The sequence below is a fragment of the Amaranthus tricolor genome, chromosome 13 (assembly GCF_026212465.1).
Source record: "Amaranthus tricolor cultivar Red isolate AtriRed21 chromosome 13, ASM2621246v1, whole genome shotgun sequence".
Classification (NCBI taxonomy): Eukaryota; Viridiplantae; Streptophyta; class Magnoliopsida; order Caryophyllales; family Amaranthaceae; genus Amaranthus; species Amaranthus tricolor.
In genome coordinates this window covers 3,008,818-3,014,817 of record NC_080059.1, presented here as the reverse complement: position 1 = coordinate 3,014,817, position 6,000 = coordinate 3,008,818, and positions in this window count along the sequence as shown.

The following is a 6,000-nucleotide window of genomic DNA, read 5'->3' as shown; positions in this document are numbered from 1 at the left end:
TACTTTCTCTATTCTATTTTAGTCACTACATAAGAATTTGGCAAAACAAACTAAAAAAAGTTGGCTTCTTGATACTAAAAAGACCATTATAATACCTAAAAGGATGAGCGTAAAAGTTAATGAAGTATGGGGCAGGAAAAAACTATAGATAAAGTATACATTTATATAGTTATTTTTAGCCAAAAATAATGAAGCAATACTAAGTAATTTAAAATGTTTAATGAAATAAAAAAAATAGTAAGTATAGTTACTATATGACATAAATGGCACTTGACTATATATATATATACTAGGAATACTGTTAGAGCAAGCACCAAATCACCCTCATGTGGAGGGTCTTCGGAGTGCCATGATGAGGGTGCAACGAAGAACAATAGTATGGTGCATAAGGGATGCATTGGTCAAGAAAAGGCTCGAGGAGAACGTTGCATCACCAAGGAAGCAGCTCAGCACAAAGCAGCAAGTCCCTGATACAGCCGCTCAATCGAGCGGTGCATCAGTGGAGTCCAGCAGGTTTTGGAAGTTCGCTCGACTGGTCGAGCATAAGGGGCTCAGTCGAGCGGGCTTCAGTACGCGGTTTTTGCGACTCTCTGTTTTTAGTTGCGGGATTTGTTTGGGCTTTAAGCCATTGGTTCTAGGGCTTCTAATACGTGCTAAGCTATATAGAGAGCCTTAGAACATTACTAGAAATAAGAGATGAGGCTAATACACATTAAAAAGGCTAGGGTTTGAGAACCAAGAGAGTTTCTTCTTCTATGTATTAGATTATGGGTGATCTCCATTGTTGAATGGAATCACTATCTTGAGAACTTGTTCTCAAGTGTGTTTGGTTAGTCATTAATGTATTGTTGAATAGATTAACAAAAGTAACCATCTTTTGAGGGGGAAGTATCATTAGATACCTCATATACACATTGTTGTTGCTTGTTTGATTGTCTCTTGTTTATTCTCTGTTTTTCACTCATCTTTTACATCGTTTTGTATTATTGTTGGGTTCGAGTCATTCTCTTTCAAGTACTAATCTAGTATAGTATTTCCTGTTATTATACACTGATTTTGAAGGTTTAACATCTAGGAGTACGTACAAACATGTAATTTTATTCATATCCTTTTATTTTTTTATTATTTTATGTACAAAACTATAATCTTACATTTCATGTAAGTTGTCATTCGATTTTTCTTTACTATTATTATCATATTCAGCATATTACGATTATAAAAAATTATGATTATGGTTTAGAGATACTTAAGTGATAAAAAATCATAATGAGATTAGGAGATTAGGAGATAGAAAATGAAACTTTCAACTATCTTTACAATGCATATTTCACAAAAACATCTATCTAAATTTGAAAAAAAAGAAGATGTTTACTCGGTTTTTCAGTCATGTCAACAAATAGTTAAGATTTTATTACTAGAAAATTCATCGTTTTAATTTTTTTTAACAGATACAATATAATCTAACTAATCCAAATTAACATGCAGTACGTTGATTAGGTATGCAAAAAAAAAAAAAAAAAAAAACTCAAAAATAGTCTAACCTACTAGTACAACTCTATAACATCATTAATCAAACCTGATCTATTGACTAGGATATCCACCATTACAAAAACGATTAAATTGCTTGTTATTATTTAATCTTTTAAAAATTAAACTCATTTTAATTGTTTCATATTTTCAAATTTATGTGATTTTTAAACTTAATATATATGCTATTGATAGTAACATTTTCTCACAAAACATGTTACAATGGGATATGAGTATTTCCGAACAAAGGAAGTAATTGAGCAATACTACTTGTTTCAAGAATTTTGCTACATTTTAATTATTTTGGTCTGTTCTATGAGAAATGCTACATTTTTTTGACTATGATTTAAACTCTTTTTTTAATTTTTATCTACATAATTAATTTATCTACAATTTTTCAACTTTTTCATAAAAAAACATTACACTTTCTCATTTTTCTTGCTATTCTCGCAATATATATATATATAGCAAAAGTTGCCGAAAAGTGAATATTGATGATTGAAAATTTGACACCCTTTTCACACACTTATTAACCTTTTTGGCTTCATTGCCAATGCCTATGCAACAATTAACATGAATAATTTGTCCATGAAATGCACAAATGAAGGTCATTTCTATGTTCCTTTTGGAGAAAGCATCCAAATATAATAGTGGTAAAGGAATACTTTCTAAAAGAAGTACACTTGGTTTTGATTGCTCAACTATTGTTATTTGTTTTTATTTTTTCTTTTATTTTTTAATCTTTTTAGTGGCTTTTAGTTTGATTTATCGAAAAAGGACATAATTTTCAACACATAATAATAATTGATGGAAGAGAGCTTAATTTGTATCACAAGCTCAAGGAAAATATAAGGACGTGTAGGATGTTGCTCATTGCTAGTGTTAATCATATTTAAATATACTTCTATTAGGTTGAGGTGAAGGCGTCACGTAATCTCTTTTCCCCTCCACAAATTATAAATATTTGTTGTTTGTATAATTAAATACTTATTTTTCATATTAATGCAATTACTAAGATCATAATATCGAGCAATCATATATTCATGTATCCATAATCATATATCATATACATATTATAATATAGGAAAAGTTTGTTTCATGCTTTGCTCAATTTGTTGTCGTTGTTATTAATGCTGAATTTTCAGATTCAATTAGTTATTTTATATTCCATCTATAAATAAAAGTCTTTTCATCTTCGTATGATACAAGTTCATTATTTTGATGAATGTTGTGACTCATAATCAACTTTGTAGACTTAATAAGATATGGTTGTGATTAAATATAGTTATTATTATTAAATAACAGTGAAAGACTATTCTCACAAAATTTTAATTAACAAGTCCTTTTATTACCCCATTAAATTTAAGTTCTACTATGTATTATCAAGCTCTAAGACAAGAAGAAAGAACATTATCCATCGATTTAAATAACAAGCCCCTTGGCTTACTAGATTTGGTTTTCGTGTTTATACGAAAATAAAGAAATGATGAGTTTGGTTATTATATTTGTTTGTTTTTAAGTAGTATTTTTTATTTTACTTTATTTTTCTTACTTTGATACACTAATTATTTGATTGAGATTAATCAAATTGTCGTTTGGAATAATTTTTTGGAATGCAATTCAATACATCTAAAATATTATCGTGAAACTGCATATTTTGCATTTTTTTTTAAATATTGAAATTTATTTTATGAAATTAAATAAGATAAAACACATTCTTGATGTAAGATCTCTCATACGATAAAGATGATGTTGTCCTTAAAGCAACCTTATTTATAGTCATCTCTACTGTAAGGATGTCTTGCAAAGAAGTTATCTTTGGAGGAATATGTTGATACATATACTTTGTACTTATAAGGTAATATTGAACATTAGTCTTCTCATTTTATATTATTAATATGATCATATTATTTCTCAGAGACTATTCAAAACTTGCTTGAATGACATTGTAATATAATATAGTAGGCTATTATTTACTATTTACATGTCATTTATAGAGGTTGATTTGCCTTTTTTTTTTTTTAAGATTACACTCTATTCAATATACTAATTTAATCCTAAATATTTATAATTGCTCATAATTAAATTAAAAATTATAAAAATTAATATTAAATCAAACAAAATCCCAGTCAACTATATTAAGAATAAAATTTAAATTAATAGTGATTAATAAATAATTTTAATAAGTCAAATGAGACAAATCATTTATCTTGCGTGGAGGTGCATTTTGTTATCATTTTTACATTAAATTCATATACACATACAACTATTGTGTTTATTTACTTTTATAATCTTTGTAAAATTATTATTAGTATAATAATTAACACAAATTGTTGTGAGAGATAGTCTTTTCGAGAGATGCATTAGATATCTGGGCTAAATAACCCAATTAATACAAATTAAACAGAAAATTAGTATGTAGGCTTCTTGTTTTGAAGTCGTCTCTTTGAGAGACGGTCTCTCACAAGAATCGCTGAATAATTAAATGATAAATATATGATTTTTGTGGAATAATTAAATTTTACATTATAATATTTTAAATTTAAATATAAATATGCATTGTTACTTATAGGTAATATACATACATGTGTCGTTATTATTTAATCCCGACACGTTCATAATTTAAACCCCTTTTTTGTAATTTAGCAAGATTGGTTAAAAATATATTATAATTTATAAATCTGTTATAACAAAATCTTTTGAATACCGTGTATAGTACGTGTAAATACCTAATATAATATAAAAACTAATACTTGAATCTTACGTGATAAACGTAAATGCTTAGTATCTTATAATTTACAACACTAACAGGATACTACTCTCTCCGTCACCTTAATTATACAACACCTAACAATGAATATAATTAAATTATGTGAATATAATTAAAAATCAATTAAAAGAATATTGGCCACATAATCAACATATATTTCGTACCTCCACTCATTCCTATTCATTGTAATATGCTCCTATTGATACCAATTATTCATGTCATTAATTTTCATATTTTGCCCACCTCTTTCTCTTTTAAACTTCTTAAATTTTGAACCTTAAATCGGTGCATTTTGCTACTATTAAATTTTCAACGTGGTCACACGCATTCTAGTGCATTTATTTATAATTTTTTTTTTATCTTATCCATTTTTTTTAATTTAAATTTTATCTTTTTCTTATTACTTTCCATTTGACACAACCCAAATACAATTGATTTGGTTCGTATTGTCTGTTCGAAAACTAAGTAAGCCTTTGACATATGTAACTTAGCAAATGTTGCATTTTATCCACTCATTGAAAAACTATTAAGAAAAATTAAATTGAGAGGATACAATTAAAAGTAAGAGAAAATGAAAATTAATAAATAAATAAAAGTTAAAAAATTAGTGAAAATATTACTTAAAATAAAATTATTATAAAATAAATGGACCAATAAAAATAGAAAGATAGACAGACTGATTGATACAGAAGGAGTAATCATTAAATATAGTGTGCGTAGGCTAGCAATGATTACTGAAAGTCGAAATCATATGATAATAACAATGTATGAATTTCTCCATCCACTTAATTTTCAGTGTGTTAAGTTTGTGAATGGATAGTTGATTCTTTTGATCTTAAACTCCACATATACACTCACACGTGTACTTGTGTAATTTGCGGCGCACAAGACAACTCAGCATTATTAACTTTTTTATGGCGTGCCAAAGTCTATATATTGCTTCTATATCATGCTTAAATTATACCCTAATTTGACAGATGTCAATAATTTATCCATGTATATATCAAGAAGAAATTTGATGATAAAAATTGAAAACCTAATATTATGTTAAGTCTCTATTGTTGATTTGATGTAGTTGATTGAAATTAAAGCGAATATTTAGTTTTTAGACGATGAGGTTTGTTAATGTAGTTGATTGAAATTAAATCGATTATTTACTTTTTAGACGATAAGGTTCTTTAATGTAGTTAATTGAAATTAAATCGACTATTCCTTTCTAAATGATCAGGTAGTTTGATGTAGTTGATTGAAATTGTATTGATTATCTAGTTTTTAGACTAAATAACATGATATCATTAATAAAAATTAAATCGACTATTCATTTTTATAACAATTTTGTATAATTTCTTATTCTTTGTTAACTCACTTTTGAAAATATAATGTTATATCTAGTCCATATTGATTTATAGCAATATATGTCTATTAATATGTATAAGTAGAAGTGTGTATAGGTATAATTTAGATTATTTTTATTGACTTTTAATGGTTTATAGGTCGTGAAATAACAAAAAAGCAATTTTGTTAAATAAATTTTAAGCCACTAATAAATTAGCTTTAAAGATAAATCGAGGGAAGATATATGTGCATTAGTGAGGCGGGGAAAGGGCTTTCGCTACGAGGAGGGGCGAGGCGGCTACCATAATGCTAGAGAGTGGGAGAAGAAGCGGTGGTTGAGACTCCAGGATATGTTATTAGAACCATTT